The sequence below is a fragment of the Sciurus vulgaris genome (assembly GCF_902686455.1).
Source record: "Sciurus vulgaris genome assembly, chromosome: 16".
NCBI lineage: Eukaryota > Metazoa > Chordata > Mammalia > Rodentia > Sciuridae > Sciurus > Sciurus vulgaris.
In genome coordinates, this window is record NC_136477.1 from 61,195,954 (window position 1) to 61,215,260 (window position 19,307).

The 19,307-nt window shown below is 43.7% G+C and overlaps 1 protein-coding gene and 1 long non-coding RNA gene across 17 annotated transcripts in view; both read right to left on the minus strand.

Annotated features, from left to right (window-relative positions):
• The window catches only part of MAGI1 (membrane associated guanylate kinase, WW and PDZ domain containing 1), a 692,610-nt gene that overhangs the window by 536,761 nt on the left and 136,542 nt on the right, over positions 1-19,307 (minus strand). The gene's annotated exons all lie outside the window — the stretch shown is intronic.
• On the minus strand, positions 655-19,307 carry LOC306646060. Its single transcript, XR_013759811.1, has 2 exons — positions 16,135-19,307; positions 655-1,122 (listed from the first exon to the last, which is right to left on the minus strand). It is a non-coding gene; the product is annotated as an uncharacterized lncRNA (long non-coding RNA).

Sequence of the window (19,307 nt, forward strand, 5' to 3'; positions counted from 1 at the left end):
GCCATGAGAGCATGCACACACCAGACAGGCAACAGAAACCAACCCTTGCTGACTCAGAAGAAGTAGACACACAGTAAAAGAAAAAGCTGAAGGAATGAAGGAAGAGTCTTAGGAAGGACAGAACTCGAAGAATGTGGGCAGGAGCTAGCAGTCTCTTCCACTTACCTTAGGCCAACAGTTTTTATATGACTCAGTTCACATTCCAGTTTTGGAAGAGTGTATCTGATTGACTTAGAGTAAGTTACCCATTCTCCCACCCAGAAGAGGGCAGGGAACCTTGGTTGACCATTCCACTCAGACTGAAGGAAACATTCTCTCACACACAGAGAACGGGCGTGCAGTGAGAGAGAGAGAGAGGAGAAATCAGAAAAGCAAGTGAGCATGCAGCCAACACAGGAAATGCACCTCATAAGCTGTGGGGTGCCTGGCTGCCCCTAGCTAGCAATCAATAATAGCAATGTATGTGGTCACCCAGCTTCCCAGGTTCCTTGACATTGTAGCTATGCAGCAGCCCCAGCCACAGTGAAGAGCTGAAGTTTTTATGGAGCAGGGGTCTTCTGAGAAACTGAGGCAGCATGAAGACACCCCCACAAAAACAAAAAACAAAAAACCCTGATTCTTGTGACCAAGTGAGAAAGATTTCAGACATGTCACTCACAGTAATAGGAATGAGTTTATTGAAGGACTAGAAAAAGGAAAGCGAATACTCTCAAGGGAGAGAGGGGGTCCTCTCAGAGAGGACAGGGACCATACACCTCTCCTGCACTCCAGTTTTATTGGGGATTCCAGAGAAGTTTCCCGAAAGTCTTGCCCAGGTTCACCCCTTGACTTTTGATTGACAGCAGGGTGACCTCAGACTTTCAAGTCCCCACTGTCATGGCAACTCGAGGTCACCTCCGCCCATGCTGATTGGTTCTAATTGGATTCTTAACCATACATTTGTTCAGGTTTTACTGTTAGGAGGAACCATCCTTATTTCCCAGAGTTTCAGCATCTGGGCACAAAGGTCTCCTGGGCTCCTCCCCTGGACATTGTCTCAGGCCTGCAGTGAACAGGTATCTTGCTGAGGAATGCGACATATCCTGTCCACCGAGGCCAGGCAGGGCTGCAGGTACATTGTTCCTTGGAAAAGAAAGCATGTGGAGGTCAGCACTGGGGGCCCATTTTATAGAATTACTCTCTTAACCTCGGTTCCCACCCTCCTCATCTGTCTGTCCCTAACAAAGTCACAGGTCTAGAAATACACTCTCCCGAGAAAAACACAGTTCAAAGGCACATATTAAAAAACAAGCCCAGGAAGTCAGCAAATATGCCAGGGAGTTAGGTATTTCATTATCTAATGGGTACTGAAGTTGGATTTGGGGTTACTAAAAACAATCTGGAAATTAAGGTCTCATAAAACCTATCCCATGCAGAAGTTACACTAGCAACTTCTAGTTGAAAAGAAGCAAAATAAAATAATTCTGAAACGCGACCCCCAAAAATGAACAAGATCTTCTATTTTACAAGCAGGGTAGGTTATAATAAGAAAAAATTTAATACTGGTTAGGCAAATAATTTCTTGTAACAATTATAACAAAAACTTGCTTCTGGAATTCCTCAGATGCTGGCAATTTGATAAAAGATTAAGCTGCTAGAAGACCACCCAGTTTAAATGGAATGTGTCAAATAATTATTAATAATATAAAGATAGTCTTTGAAAGACATTTGTTGCTTTAAATGTGGGCTTCAAGGGGCTGGGGGTGCAGCTTCGTAGGAGAGTGCTCTCCTGGCATGTGTGTTAAGGCCCTGGGTCCTTTAAAAAAAAAAAAAAAAAGGCAGGAGGAATTCAAAGCCAGCTTCAGCAACTTAGCCAGGTCCTAAGTGACTCAGTGAGACCCTGCCTTGAAACAAAAAAAATAAAAAAGGGCTGGAGATGTGGCTCAGTGGTTAAGCACCCCTGGGTTCAACTCCTGTTGCAAAACAAAACAGAGGATGGCATGAAAATATCCAGCAGTGAGATCCATGGATGAGATTCCTGAACTGCCACTGGGTTTCACTGGTCTAACCCTCTGCTCCATCTTACTTTCCCATCTCAGATCTCACCTGGAGACAGGAGAAAGGAAGGTTGACACTGCTGTTTACCTTGGGTTTTGTATACATGTCTACCACCCACAGGCATTTGGTACAACCTAGCATGCCACACGCCTACATCTCCCGTTCATCAGGAAGACAGACAGTTTTCAAACTTTATTTCCCAGGTCTCCCCGAAAGAAAGGGCAAAAAAAAAAAAAAAAGGATGTAATTCTTTCAGGATCATTTCCCAAACAGCCCCACCCCCAACAAAACTTAGAAAGAAAGCAAATGAGATCTTAGTAGAAAAGCACCTATCTTTAAAAAAGGAAAACGAGAGGAAGATAAACAGAGTGGAAGAAATCAATCCAAAGTTATATGAAAGGGACATCAGGTGAAAAGGAATGAATTCGATTCCTGAATTCAGAATTATAACAGAAGGACATGCCCAAGTGAAGCCAGCCAATCCCTCCCCTCATCTCCTGCCATTTGATGCCTGTCCGTAGATACACCAGGAAGCCCGTGAGGGACACACACAGAGCACGAGGTGTCTAAGTGTAGGCTCATTACTAACAGAAAAGGATAAACTGCACCCCCATGGAGGGCAAGCATAAAGGGGACACCCATCTAAGATACCATCTAGAGGCAGATAAAATGGGCCAAGAAAGGGCAAAACAGTTCCCTGTCATACAAAAGGACATGACCTTGAGATGCAGGATGAGATGAAGAAAATTGAAGATAACCTGGATCAATTTCCTAACCATTAAAATACCAACACCGAGCTATCTCAAGGACTGATTTTGCTATTATATGAACAAAGATTTACGTGGAAGTTAAAACTCCAGGACTGGGCAAAATGTAAGGAAATTGGTAGTAGCACAAGAGCTATCAGAAACCTTGAAAAAATACAGATGCCATCAGCAAGCAATTCTATACAACGTATCTGTCCTAAGGAACAATTAGAATACACAAGACCATCCCTCCAAAAACTGTCCATCACAGTAGTTCAGAGCCAGGTGCAGTGGTGCACGCCTGCAATCCCAGCAGCTTGGGAGGCTGAGGCAGGAGGATCTCGAGTTCAAGCCAGCCTCAGCAACTTAGCAAGGCCCTAAGCAACTCAGTGAGACCCTGTCTCGAAATGAAAAATAAAAACAGACTGGCAATGTTGCTCAGTGGTTGAGTGCCCCTGGGTTCAATCCCTAGTACCAAAAAAAAAAAGAATTTAAATAGCTATTTTTTAATAGTTTAGATTTGGTACATCAGTGGGATTATTCATTTATTCTCAGTGTGTCTCAAGGTTCCCTTTATCATGAAAATCAAAGGACAGATCAGTAGAGTGGAGGAAAAGAATTAGAGAGGTAGGAAGAAGGAAAAGGGAAATATTGGCCAAATTACATTTTTACATTGTGTGCCTGCACGAGACAATAAATACCACCATTAGGTACAATTATAAGGTAGTCGCTGCTGCCCCACGTGTTTTTCCTTTCTTCTGGCTGCTGCTGCGTATGTCCCTACTAGCTACTGCCGCGTGTTTTTCCCTCTGGCTGCTGCCGCGGGTCTAGCTGCTTTTTTGCTAATGGCTGCTGCTTTTCCCTACTAGCTGCTGCCGCGTGTGTCTTCTTCTACTGCTTTTCTTCTAATGGCTGCTGTGTGTGTCTCGCTCCGCCTACGCTTATATCACCTCCAGGAGGCGGAGAGCAGGGCCACGCCTCTTACGCAAAAATTAGGCCAGATGCTCGGAGCAGACAATTAGTGCTGGAGAACACATGTGCATACATTGTGTGCAAGGACGAGAAAATCACCTGAGTGTGCTTATGTCAATTAACCTCCTCGCTGCCCATGTGATCAGGCGCCATCCCGGCACCGCCAACATGGCACAGCCCCCAACACCAACACAGACTGCAAGATGCCTCCTCAAACACATTCTCCAAGGCTGAAGCTGTGGCTCAGTGGTAGAGCACTTGCCTAGCACGTGTGAGGCACTGGGTTCCATCCTCAGCACCACATATAAATAAATGAGTAAAATAAAAGTCTGTCAACATCTAAAAACAACAACAAAACACATTCTCCCATTCCTCTAAATTCTCAGCTGACCACATGGCTGCAGGGATTGAGGCTCAGTATAGCCGTGGATGGCCAGGGGAGAAGAGTCTGGCTCCTGAGATGGGACCAAGGTGCAGTGAGTCACTCCCAGGCATAGCCTGTGCTGAGAAGAGTCCTCTTCCCCTACGCAGAATGCAGATGAGGGCAGGACTCTGGCAATGGAAGAGCCACACATGAGCTGGAACCAGAGTCCCTCTCAGCAGAACCCCACATTGGTCCTGGGCTGTCCTCATGACTGGACTATTAGATCAAGCCAAAATGAACTCTGTCACAGGGAAGCCATTGGGATAGTGACATACCCACTAATGTGGTCAAAACCTGAATCCAGAGAACGAGGGAGCTCGTTAATTTCTCCAACTTGATTTTATATCACTCTTCCTAAGGAAAAAAAATTAAATAAAAATTCAACATGGTTTTAGACCATTTGTCACTTCTTAATCATTTAAGAAAATAGAGTATCTTGTTAATATCAAAGGCTGCTATGCAAAAGCATAAAGTAGCAGATACACTTAAAATACTGCTTGAGAACAGGCTATGCTGAGAATTTCAGACACGAGTAAAATCAGTATACCTGCCATCCAGATAAAAGATTCCGAAGATCACACGCATATTTTTATCTGTATAGGTAAAAAAATGAAAACAGTCATCTTAACCTCATTATCTCTGGTGAGAATTTTAGGTTGGGGATGGAAGAAGGTAACAGAAAAATTTACTTTTCAACTTCGTATTGCCGTGTATTATTTGGATTTTTGCAATAAACATGTCTGACTTTAATAACGCACAAAAGCCACAAAAATAAAACATATACTAGAACTCGGTAAGATCACTGGCAGGGGCAGGGGAAGCAATGAAATTTCCATCTATAAACAAAACCATGGTCTTTCTGAATCCATAATACACATTTATACGCTTGTAAATTCTACTGTATCTAAAAAACAACCACAGACCACAAAACTTGAATCTATTTCTTTAACTTCCTAGCCTTTATTGGAGACCACAGTTTCTCTTAAGATAGAGAAGAGGAAGGGAATGAAAAATTAATGAAAGAGAAAAACAGATATTCTATGTCTGTTCAAGACTATGGTTCACAGTCTTGATACCCCACATCACCTTAAGACAGGGAGATGCAATTTGGGTGGTAAATCGACTCATCTTCGAGCCTCAATCAGTGTCTGAAGGTGATCAAGACTTTATGAGGATGTGGCAGGCTGATCATTACCAGACTCTGAACTTGATAAATATTCATTGCCAAGTACATATTCCCACAGAAGAACCTAAACACACACACACTGGATGATACGGTACCCTGAACACAGGTTAACATTACAGGCACCGAGTGCTGGTAACTGCTGGACTCTGCACAATACCCAATCAATAATGGACCAGATCATTCAGGGTGCCCTGAGTTCACCATGGTAGTACCCAGTGCTTTAGGGAGTCAATCACCAAGCTGGTACTTTTTGAGATTAGTCATGCTCAGCTGATTAGTTAAATTCCCATCATGCTACTGTAAGAACAATTCCCACTGCCCAAACCTGATGGTAAGAGAGAAGCCAAGCCGGGCACAGTGGCTCACGCCTGTCATCCCAGCAGCTCGGGAGGCTGAGGCAGGAGGATTGCAAGTTCAAGGCCAGCCTCAACAACTTAGTGAGGCCCTAAGCAACTCAGTGAGACCCTGTCTCTAAATAAAAAATAAAAAGGGCTGGGGATGTGGCTCAGTGGTTAAGCACCCCTGGGTTCAATTGTTGGTACCAAAAAAAATAAAAAGCCAAATAAATGTGAAGAGGCCATAAACTATAAACATTCCTACCACAGACTGCTCCTAATCTTTCAGAGATTTACTGCATTAGAAGCATCTAGAATCTACCTCATTAACTTTACAAAAGCACAAGGCTATTTGAGAGGAGGTTGAGAAGGGAAGGCTACATCTTTCATCTTCAGGACAAGAAATAGTGGAGCAGGAACTGGGTACATTTCTGATGTGGGCAACCAAAATATTCAAGGGACCCCTTGTCAGTCCGTGAATCTGAAAACCCTCCTCTGAGGCTCAAGCGAGTGGGGAAACAGTACACTCCGAGTTACCATTGGCTGAAGAAACCAAAATCCCTCAAGGAGTGAATGGGGTAGATTTCTAATGAAAATAAAAATGAACACAGATCTGGAACCTACCAACCAGGAAGCTCAATTCATCACAGTCTAACATCCGCACACAGGCAAATCACATGTACACCCAGACTGAATTTTAAATGTTTAAAGAATTCTCAGCCGAGGGGCAGAGCACTTGTGTAGCACGTGCAAGGTCCTGGGTTCAATCTCTGACATTAAAGAAGAATTCTGATTTTAAAGACCGGAAAGCTTTCATTTCCTCTTTCCCAAGGAATGAAAAATTGAGTCCATGAGCAGTTCATTGGATGAGAAAGAGGAGAATGAAGGGAGGGGGATGGGAACAGGAGAGACAGTGGAATGAATGGACGTCACTTTCCTATGTTCATATGTGAACACACGACCAGTGAGACTCCACACCATGTCCAACCACAAGGATGGGAAGTCACACTCCATGTATGTAGGATGTGTCAGAATGCACTCTACTGTCATGGATTCTAAAAAGAACACGTTTTTTAAAAAATCAAGTACATGGCCCAATCCAATCCTCCCACAAGCTGTGGCCCCAAAACTCTGGCACACAGAGAAGTCTTTCCATAGGGTTTGGGATTTTACGTGTACACCAGAAATTATCTATATACTAAACAAATAATGTGATTAATGTATTTTTCCACCACATGTGCATGCACTGTGTATGTAAGTATGTAAATAGATATAGATATAGATATACAATAGCTGCAATACTACATGAATATAATATATAATAGTCTATCCAGGCTATTACTAATTCATTATCAGATTCATAGCAGTTTTCCAAAACCAAGAGATGCTAAAGTACCACTCATATTAAGAGATCGCGGTAATTTCTGACAGGTAGACTTTCAAAGCCTAGGACCACTACCCAGTCCAGAGGTTTTTGTTTTTGTCTTTGTTTTTCTTTTTCAGTTGGCACACACAATAGCCATAGATGGGAGACAGTAACTAAAGTAGCCCCAGATAAGAATGAGGTGGCTGAATTAACAGAAAGCAATTGTCTGACACACAGGAAGAAATCTGGGACAGAAGAAAAAGGCCCAGCGTTTTAAAAAGATGAGAACCCCTTCCATTCCCAGCAGCCCAGGCCTTTATATATAGTCGGCAAACATTCCAGTTTTTTTTTTTTTTTTTTTTTTTTTTTTTAATGGTACCAGGGATTGAACTCAGGGGCGCTTAACCACTGAGCCACATCCCCAGCCCTATTTTGTATTTTATTTAGAGACAGAGTCTCGCTGAGTTGCTTAGGGCCTCACTTTTGCTGAGGCTGGCTTTTAACTCACCATCCTCCTGCCTCAGCCTCCAGGTGTGCTCCACTACACCTGGCACATTCCAGCTTTAACACTACATCCAACACAAACTTACTTTTCTATTGTTTATCCATATCTTTATTAGTTAGGTGCATGTATGAATATGTAACTCTGCATCCCACCATTATATTTAAAGACACTAATAAAAATATGGGTAAAAAAGAACCAGCAGATTCACATAGCCAAGAACTGGAGTCGAATGCATCATGAAATGACAACCTGTCCATTTAGAGAGGGGCAGGGTGGTACCACTGTGGTTTAAAGACCTTGCCCAAGGCCAGTCGGAGAGCTGGGGCTACACTCGATTCCAATTTTAGAACTGTCCCACCCAGCTACATCGATTGGACTCTTCCCACTGTGTTTTAACAGCCATCAGAATAGCTCAAAGAATTAACTTGGAATGACAAAAAAAAAAAAAAGAATGAAATTCATCACCTTGCTTGTTTAGACAACAAAACCTATGCTAATGGAATTGTGTCTTGCAAAATGATGGGCTTCATTAAAAAATGAGGTAAATAATTATAATGGCAACACATAATTTATTACGTTCCTTCGACGAATCTGGCAGCAGGTCAGGCCCCGACATCCACCCCTGGCCAGCTGCTGGACCGGGCCTCAGGTGAGAAATAATCAGCAACAACACTAAAGCACACACTTTACCAGAAGCTCAGACTGCCAGGGCATTAAAGCCAAATAGATTAAAAGGTTAAGTCAAGGGACAGAAATATTCTCTGCTTTGTAAATTAATCATGCAATACCATGGTGACATTTCTCACTGTTTTGCAGGAGTCGATGTAATACATAGTGTGATCAAGGGGGACAAAGGGACTGCAGTCCAAAGTGTTCAGCGAAACACTGCATAAACATCAAGTCGCTCCCGACAGCCCTATGGGGTTAGAAAGCTTGGATCCAAATCCAAGTTGATCCAGTTCGAATTTGTAACAATTAGCCAGTTATAATAGGATTACACTGAACTAAGAGATACACACACACACACACAAAAATATGTTCTAAATACTTCCTGTAGGAAACTCATAGATATTCATTATACACAGAAAGCACTGGCTTTGCCAAGTCCAATGGTGCACGCCTGTAATCCCAGCAACCAGGGAGGCTGAGGTGTGAGGATCACACCTGGACCAACTGAGGCCAGCCTGGACCAACTGGCAAGACCCAGTCTCAAAATAAAAAGGGCTGGGAGGTAGCTGAGTGTAAGAATATCCCTGGGTTCAATCCCCAGTAGACAGAGAGAGACAGAGACAGAGTCAGAGAGAGAGAGAAGAAAACACTGACTTTAATCAGAGTCACCAATTTGGCTACTCTCTATCCCTAATTATCATGTAACTTACAACAGGAAGACGTCTGGCCACAGCCAGATGGGCAGTCAGTAGGCAAATCCCTCAAGGTTCAGCAACCCTGATGGCAAAGCTATTTTTCTTTAATTATGCTACAGAAAATGATGTCTCCATCTCTGGTCCTCCAAAAACAGAAAGGAAAAAAAGCAAACATAATGCATCCCTTTTTACTGAACACAAAAAAAAATAACAAACAGATTTCATTTCAATGTGTAGGTCTGCTCTCTTATTTCTCAGAAGTTGTCAAGAAGTACAGAACTAAATTTAAAGAACACAGTAACTTGCAAGAACTTACCTAAAACATTCATTATAAGTACAATTACAACAGCAGTTCACATTTCTTTCTTATCCTAACTAACAGGTTGGACATACATCATTTTCATGTTTCCCAAACCAATCCAATAATAAGACTTATTTAGAAATCACAGAATCTGCCAGGCGTGCTGGCACATGCCTGTAATCCCAGCAGCCCAGGAGGCGGAACACAAATTCAAAGCCAGCCTTAGCAACTTAGCGAGGCCCTAAGCAACTCAGACAGACCCTGTATCTAAATAAAATACAAAATAGGGCTGGGGATGTGGCTCAGTGGTTAAGTACCCCTGGGTTCAATCCCTGGTACCAAAAAAAAAAAAAAAAAAAAATCACAGAATCCATGGAAACTCTGGTTCTGTAGCTCTATTATGTCAGTAAATGCTTTAGAGGAAACAAATGCTTTGTGATCAGACAAGGCTGAGAAACTGCAACCTGTCATGGAATTTTCCTGACAGATTCTAGAAGAAATCACTGCTAGACACGCCTGATCACTTCAGAAAGTGAGGCTTGGATCGGTCACTAAGAAACTCCAGGGTCAAGGGCAGAAACGATCCCTGAAGTGTGAACACAGATCCGGAACTTTCAGCCTGAAGGCAGAACTGAAATTTCTGTTCCCTTCTCCCCACACACCAGACAAAGATACTAGCAAACTCGATTTCAGGGATTAGAAAACTTTAACAACAACATTATTATCTACCTTAGAGTATTTAAGACTATCCTGGAAGAATTCAGTTCTGGTATACGAATTTTGTAAAATAAGATCTTCCCACCTCCCATCTTTCTCCCTCCCATAATGATATCCCATAATAGGAGTCATTACGCCTCCTTCCATAAAGCAAAGCCAGAGGTTCCCAGACACAAATAACCTTAGCAAAATATGTAAAATAAATACACACTCTGGCAGACATGAGTATCGGATTTATTTTTAATTTCTCTTTTATTTTTTGCCTTTCATGAAAATTACATTCAAACTGGTTTCTTGCCTAGAGAACGGCACTTAACAAAATTTGCATAACTCCTTTAAAAATCAAAATACAATTCACACAAATCTCTCCCTGCATTCTCAAACTCTAGCCATACAGTTTAATCAAAAATAATGACAGTGAACACTGAGTGAGCATCTCGCAAATACTAACTCACTAATTCTCCTAATGTCTAGAGGAAGGCACTGCTGACCCCATTTACAGTCATGCACACAAGAAGAAGTGACAGATCTGGTTCAAGGTCGCACAGTTTCATAAATAGGAAAGATGGCAAAAACCAAGAAGAATATTGTTATTTTTTTATTTCAGGGTGAGGGGATACCGGGGATTGAAGCCAGGGGCACTTAACCACTGAGCCACATCCCCAGCCCTATTTTATATTTTATTTAGAGACAGGGTCTCACTGAGTTGCTTAGGGCCTTGCTAAGTTGCTGAGGCTGGCTTTGAACTCTCGATCCTCCTGCCTCAGCCTCCCGAGTTGCTGGGATTACAGGCTTAATCCCTGTGCCACCGAGCCAGGAAGAATGTTGTTCTTAAATGCCACAATATCTTGTTCTCCTTATCTACTGCCACCATGTAACAAATGACCCAAAAACGTAATGGCTGAAGTCAGTGATAACCATTGTATTATCTTTCACAATTTCTGCAAGTCAGGAATTTGTACAAAGCACAGTGGGATGTCTTGTGTCTGCTCCTTGAAGCCCAGAGCTTCCCTGAAGATCCAGGGGGACTCAGTGGCCCAGAGCTGGCATCGGTGGGAACCTCGGCAGGGGCCATCCACTGGAGCACCTGGATGTGGCCTCTGTGGCTCATCCTTAGAGCCGGGCTGGTTGGATTCCAAAGTCGAGTGTCACAAGAAAATGAGGCGGATGTCAGGTCATCTTTTATGACCCTGCCTTGGAAATCTCACAGCCTACTTCACTATAATCGCAAGGTCCTGCACCGCACACAGAAGGAACCAGACATCCCACCCACTCCGCATGGAAAGAATGTCAGAGTCATGTGGTAACAACAGCTTCGGGGTGGGAGACACCGCTGCAGTCAATTTCTGCCACCACCCTTAAAAGGCCACGAATATAATTATCCCTACCTAACAGGGAACAAAAAGAGATTCAGAAGCTGTTGTGACTTAGCCAAGGTCACCCAGTGAATGAACAACCACAGTACGAAGTAAGTACAGCCCTTATGACTCTAAATCCTGAACAAATTCCACTCGCTACAGTTACAGAACATTCTACTGAAACTGGAGTCTTCACTGTTGAAAGCTAGGGCACATTTGTGTTCAAAAAAAAGCGAAAACAATACACAGGTGCGTAGGTACATACCTGTAATCCCAGAGGCTGGGGAGGCTGAGGCTAGAGGATCACAAATTCAAAGCCAGCCTCAGGAACTTAGCAAGGGCTTAAGCAACTTAACAAGATCCTGTCTCTAAATAAAATATTAAAAGGGCTGGAGATATGGCTCAGTGGTTACGCACCCCTGGGTTCAATCCCAGGTACAAAATTAATTTACTAATTAATATTTTTTTAAATGAAAATAATGGGGGGTCTGGGGTTGTGGCTCAGTGGTAGAGCACTTGCCTAGCATATGTGAGGCACTGGGTTCGATTCTCAGCACCGCATACAAATAAGGTTCACCAACAACTAATAAAAATATTTTTAAAAAAATGAAAATAATGGGAGTCACTCATTCTATCAAAGTATACTAAAAGGTGTTACCTATACACAATGGAATATTAGCCATAAAGAAGAAGGACTTTATAGCATTTGCCAGTAAATGGATGGAACTGGCAACTACCATGCTAAGTGAAATAAGCCAATCCCAAAAAACCAAAGGCCAAGATGGTCTCTCTGATAAGCGGATGCTAACACATATTAAGGGGAGGTAGGGAAGAATAGGAGTTCACTAGACAAAGGGGAATCAAGGAAAGGGAGGGGATGGGAACAGGAAAGACAGTGGAATGAAGGGGACGTCACTTTCCCATGTTCATACACGAACACACGACCAGTGAAACTCCACACCATGTCCAACCACAAGAATGGGAAGTCACACTCCATGTATGTAGGATGTGTCAGAATGCACTCTACTGCCATGTAGAACTAAAAAGAACAAATAAAAAAATTTTTTTTAAAAAGTATGATAAAAGGCTATCCAAAGAAGACTGATTGCGGGGCTAGGGATATAGCTCAGTTGGTAGAGCGCTTGCCTTACAAGCACAGGGCCCTGGGTTCAATCCCCAGCACCACAAAAAAAAAAAAAAGAATGATTGGATTTGGAAGGGTATTTTGAATAAGTGGACTGACTTTAAAACACAGGTACAAAGGACCAGTAGAAAGTATCCGTCACGGCAGAGGTTAGGGTTCAGTGGCACAACCTTTAGTGAAGAAAAGAGAAAGAGAACTCTAGCAGGATTCTGCAAGCGAGTCCTGGAGAAGAGCAGGAACCACCAGCACTGTGGGGCCAACCACCCCACTGTCTAAATAGGATGCACCCAGGCAAGACAACGAAACCAAGGAGCCACATAGTCCAAGGGACTCCAGGCTGAAAGGGGCCTCTGCCGTCATCCATGACAGCCTGGAAGGGCCAAGCCCAGCCAGGAGCCCTGCTCTGGCCTGGGAGATTTCACAACGCGCCTCGATTGCATTGAGGCCACTTGCATCATCGGGATTTATTGCCTTATGAAAACCAGCAATAGCAGTGTTCGCTGTTGCCATGGAGCCTTCGGAGGAGGGCAAAACAACACACACCCATCACTGTGACAGCTCCAAACAGGACCCAGCAGCAATGAGGACGGGAAAAGGAGGTCCTAAATAACGTTATTTATGGAAGCCAATAAAAGCCTCTCCTTTTTAAGATCTCTGTGATGTTCTTGGGGGAGACGGTGACCTAAGTGATTGGTCTTGCATAACTGGACAATAAATCCATCAGTCCTTCAGTTTACCCCCGGGTTGACAAAATGCCAGGCAGAGAAGTGACCGTGACTGATGGTAAGTGGGAATGTCAGCACCTGGTCCCCCCAGGCGGGTTCACACCAAGTACAGTGGCCAGAACACCTGGTCTGGAAGTCCAGACGCCTGCGTCTCCATCCAAGGACTTGACCATGGACACGGACAAAAACGACCCATGAAATACACAGGGAATTGGCTGGCAGAAGGTATGGGATGCCTGGAGGTTTCAGGAATCACACTGTGCCCCCAGAGTTCGAGGCCAGAAGTCCCAACCTTCCTGTAATCCATTCCAGAAGGCGCGTGTCACCACGGTCTTCATGAGGTAGTCTGATTTTCCTTCCTTCCTCCCACCCCTTTCTTCCTTCCTTCCCTCCCTCCCTCCCTTCTTCCCTCACCTCCCTTCCTTCCTTCTTCCCTCCCTCCTTTCCTCCCTCCTTTTTTCCTTTCTCCCTCCCTCCTTCCCTCCCAAATCCTTACAAAGACCCCCCATAGGGCTAAGACCATCTATCCTGCAGCTTTCCCTAGCAAAGGGAATGAACTGACTTGGATTCAGGAGAGTGTGAAGTGCCAAGCGCAGAGTTCATGCCTAAAACCAAACCAAGGTCATTTAGGTGGTGAAGCCGCGTCCAAACGCATGCCAACCACCCTCCAGGTTCACGCTGGACAAGGATGTCTACCTCCACCAGCAGTGCACTTCCTTACACACGCTTGTGTTCTCAGGAAGCCTTTTCCAGTTATCAAGATGCAGTCAGCATTCACAAAATATCTACCCATAGCCCTTAATAATCCCCCTAGAAACCTAGGGAAGTCAGCGCTCCTTAGATGCCTAGAAGCTGTCCCCTGGCTGCTCCCAGCAAACACTCTCTCGCAGCTGCTCCGGCAGAGAACCCCAAAACCACTGCTGTTCTGCAGCACTCGAGAGAGATGCTGGAAGAGGACCAAACCACTAACAGCAGCCCTGCTGCCCTGGGAAAGCCCTAGACAGGTCCAGTCCCTACCTGCTCTAGTATTTTTCTCCCTAAAGCAGTGGCCAAAAAGGCAAATGTCACAAATGACCTCAAATTCAGGCACCTGAAACAGACGTGGACAAGAAAAAAAAAAAAAAACAACAACTAAGGATCCAGCCAAAACTAAAACCACAAGGATACTAATACTATTAACAGAGGTCACAACGATAAAGGTACAACCCTGCGCAGGGTCGACAGGAAGGTTATCGATGGAGGGCCATTTGGTTATGTGTGCTATTAATATTTTTTAAAAATCTTGAAATCATCAAAACCTTGACCTCGGCAATTTCATACCTGGGGAGCTTGTGCTAGGAAATTACTAATCACTCAGGTGCAGTGGTGCACACCTGTAATCCCAGCGGCTCGGGAGGCTGAGGCAGGAGGATCACAAGTTTAAAGCCAGCCTCAGCAACTTAACGAGACCTTACACAAGGTCATTATATATAAAATATACAAAAGGGCTGGGGATGTGGCTCAGTGGTTAAGTGCCCCTGGTTTCAATCCCTGGTGCCAAAAAAAATAGTAGGCATTTATTTGCAAACATTAAATATAATGTGCTTACTTGTACATATGTACATACATGCATGTGTGCAAAATTACACATCATATGCATACATGCATATATACACACAAAATCAACCAAACCACAAAGACAACCTCACCAATTAAAAGAAAAAAGAGAGAGCGCCTGAAATTCAAAATGTTCCTAAGAACAGAAAAAAGGAGCAAGTTAACAGCTCCTTCATTTGAATAATTCATTTCACAAAAGTTCCCACGATTTTGAAACACTGACTATAAGAAGGCCTTTAAAATGTACTGACACAGAAAACAAATGAAAATAACAGCAAACAAACAGTAACACATTTTAAGTGCACATCTTTCCCAAACAGAAAAGGCGTTCACGGTAGAAAACCTAAACGGTGAAGACTCAGCCCCGTGAGATCTGTCAACAGAAGTTCAAAATTACCTGGGTCCATTTTCTCTCACTAATACCCTGCACCTGTGTGATCATGCCGGCACAAAATGGGGCTTATAGTGACATAAGCACACATTACCAGAAGGCAGATCGCACCAACCACAGCAGACTGCGCTCACCTCCGACATGCCCACAGGCAGCAGAAAAGCCACCAGACCAAAACACCTTTTTGACATGACTTAAAACCCCCTATAGGCAACAACAGCAGAGAAATAAAATCAAGATGGACAGAGATGGAAAGAATAGCTAGGCGTGGTGGCGCACACCTGTAATCCCAGCTACTCCGGAGGCTGAGACAGGAGGACTGCAAGTTTAAGGCCAGCCTCAGCAACTAGGCAAGACCCTTTAAGTAACTTAGCAAGACCCTGCCTCAAAATAAAAAATAAAATAATAAAATAAAATAAAAAGGGCTGGGGATGTAGCTCAGAGGTAGAGGCCCACTGGGTTCAATCCCCAGTACCATAAGGAGGAAAAATAGAAAGAACATTTATGAGCTGTCCTCGTTTTTTTTTTTTTTTTTTATGCTGGAAAATGAATTCATAATAAGGACCTTGGCATCAATTCTCAGTACATACGCCAAAGCCCCAAAAGAGATTTTTAATACAGTTTCTAATATACTTCAGCCACCTTGCTTACATTTTGAATTAGACTTGCAAAGGAGGATTAAAGTTAAAATTAGATTAAGGAATGAAAATTAAAACAAACCCTCCCAGACGCATGAATTTTCCAGACGCCGCCAAAGTCTTGGTCAAATCCAAAGTGAAAGTGCTAAAAGGGCTTGAAACCCATGGAAATCCAGACCCGGTTTCCAAACAGAGGTGGAAAAGAAATGCTTTTTTTCAGAGGTCTTGCAGTTAATCACTTGCAAGCTTAGATGAAAGAGAATAATTAAAGTTCCAAAAGAATTTCAGATTAGCTTTCACATTATCATACATCCCGTGATTACAATTACCTGGACCAAAAATATAATGAGCTTTCTATCCTACTGGGAAATTAGGCTTCTTCACATGTCTTTGGAACAGGTGACGGGCAATATAGACCTGCTCACTGCGCTTTAGACGTGAGCGCAAGGACCCAGGCGGTATCTAGCCTTTCATCATATTGGGCCTCCCTGAATTCCTTCACTCTAAAAAATCCCATCACCGAGGACCTAAAAGATATAAATCACAGTATCACTAACCATCCTTCAAAATATCTTCTCACTCATTACAATGGACATGTAGAGTAACAGGTAGCCATAAAACAGTGTTGTAACTGAGAAGAGGTAAAAAAGGTATGAATGAAAGTTAAACGCGTCATGCATTACTTGTCTAGCTACTATCAGACCTGAAATGGTTTAGCACACCATAGGCACTCAATAAATGCTCATTTACTAATTGCATACCAGCATGCACTGACTTTACCTATTCTAATACCATGCATATACTCACCACTATTGGACTAGGTCTGTATTTTTTTGTTGCTGTTCGTTTGTTTGTTTGTTTTTCAATACTAAGGATTGAACCCAGGGGTGCTCTACCACTGAGTTACATCCCCAGCCCTTTTTCTTTTATTTTGAGACAGTCTTGCTGCATTGCTAAGGCTGGCCTTAAGCTTTAATCCTCCTGCCTCAGCCTCCCCAGTCTCTGGGATTACAAGTAAGTGCCTGTGTGCCCAGCTCATCTTAGGTTTTGATGAACCTGAAATTAGGATGGAGAGGAAGTTAACAAGAAGCCCAGGCCTGGGGGTGTGGCTCAGTGGTAAAGGAAGCGTTGGTTTCAATCCAAGCGTTTTCACTTCCCAAGTTTATAGCCATTCCCTTGCCCCTCTCTGTTGGTTACCACAGACCCCAACTTCAGCCACGGTGTGCATGGACCACCGCTGCCTGGGCCACAGGGGAAGGTGTGGGCCCATCAGAGTCCCTCTCCTTGGAACTTGGGGAAGGAGTGGTTTTGCCCGTGCTAAGTCTGGCTGGGCCAGTGCTAGGAAGAAAGGCAAACGGGAAGTGTGGGCGGACCGCCAGGCGCTGGGAAGCAGACCAGCATATTTTGAGAGAACAGAAGAATGAGGAAGAGCATAGTCAATCAGCACAGGCCAGGCCGGTAACACCTGGTAAGGTCCAAAGTCCTTCCTCCCAGGGGGGGTGTTGCTTATCCATGAACTTGGGTATCCATCACCGGCCCGATGCCCTTACATTAAACACCCTTTTAATTTTCTTTTCTTTTCTTCTTTTGATACCAGGGATTGAACAAAGGGACACTTAATCACTGGAGCACATTCCAAGCCCATTTTTTTTTTTATTATTATTATTTTGTATTTTGAGATAGGGTCTCACTGAGTTGCTTAGGGCCTTGCTAAATTGCTGAGGCTGACCTTGAACTTGAGATTCTCCTGCCTCAGCCTCCTAAGCTGCTGGGATTACAGGCCCGTGTCACCATGCTGGCCCCCTTTTTAAATTTTCATTCAAGAACATTTTATCACTTCCATTTCAGAGTCCTATGCAAAACACACACACACACACAACAAAAAATACCACAAACAACGAGAAGAAAAACACGCTATTTCTCTCTAAAGAAAATCATCAGCTGGGTGCAGTGGCACATGCCCTGTAATCCCAGCACCCAGGGAGGCTGAGGCAGAAGGATCGGGAGTTCAAAGCCAGCCTCAGCAACTTAGCAAGGCCCTAAGCAACTTAGTGAGACTGTGTCTCTAAATAAAATATAAAAAGGCCTGGGGATGTGGCTCAGTGGTTAAGTGCCTCTGGGTTCAATCCCCTGCCCTGCCAAAAAAGAAAAGAAAATCATCAACAGACAAGTTAGGAAAAGTCAAGGCCACAGGAAGGAAAGGGCAAAATGATCCCTGAAAAGAAAAGGATCCACCACCAGGTGAGCCAGGATGGAGATACAGCAGCTCAGAGAAGGGATATGAACCACAGGTCTGTCCATCCTGGGCAGAAGCCACATGGGGACTCAACAGGCTGGGCTGTCCCAGCTGTTTCTGCTGTGCTTTGGTATCTGTGAAGGCCACATTCTTCGCCTTTCTTGTGCAGTCTTGTTTGAAACTCTGGCAAAACGCTGCACTGGCGAAGCAAGTGAGAGTTGGCGGAGATGAAGTTCTGTGATTTCAATTAAAAACATTCTCTCACTTGCCTCTTGCTGCTGCTGTGGAAAAGACCAGCAGGAGCAAGGTTGTTTTTTTTTTTTTTTTTTTTTTTTTTTGCTATTGAAAAAATATTTCTGTTCAGCTTCAGAATGGTGAAAATCACTTATCTACATACACAAATAACTTCTGTTCGAGCTACACCAAGGGCTCTGCTCCAATCCCTAGTTTCTGGGGGAAAAAGCAAATTTTTGTATAGACTAATTCTACTGTTCTTATTTCCTAAGCGCCCTCTACGAATTTGCATTTATAGAGTCAAGAATGCCTAAAAACTCAAACGCCTGCTCCCACAGGGTTCCAGTAATTATCACGTTCACTAGTACATGCTTATTCTGCTTTAGAAGCTTACCAGATTGAAAAATTCATTCTTATTAAGGAAAAGAAAAAAAAAAAACCAAACTATTCTTCCACAATGCTCCAAAATGTTCCCCCATAATATTTACTGAACACTAAAGAATGCACACATAACACATCTGGGCGAGAGTTCTCTGATGTGGACTAACTATGATTTCTATTATAGAAACGCTAAGAGAATAAATACCTGGATTTGCATCTGCTTATTCAGTAACAGCCTTACCAGCATTTTTCTACTCTGCAAACACAAGGGAGGGAAAACAGAGTGGAGGGAGCCAATTCTCATGCATCTGCGAGTCCTCGATGCCCAGAGAATTCTCTGGAACACTGCTCCCACCTCCAGGGGTCCCTGACAAGGAGAGAGAGAAGCCACAGGCTAATCCGAAGGGAAGCCCAACTTCAGACACAATAAAAAGCAAAAATGAGCCAAAATGGCTCCTTAACAATAAAATTCCAAGCAGTTCAGCAAGTCAGCAGCCTGATGAAGCCTAATGGAGAAGGAGCTAGGATAGCCCCAGCCCCTGCCTTGTGCAAAAGCAAACCCACCACGGAGCCCGTCCTTCCTGCAGGGCCATCCCAGAACCACAAGCAGAGCCCCTGAGCTTCGGCTGTGAAAAGCCAGAGCCCTGGATT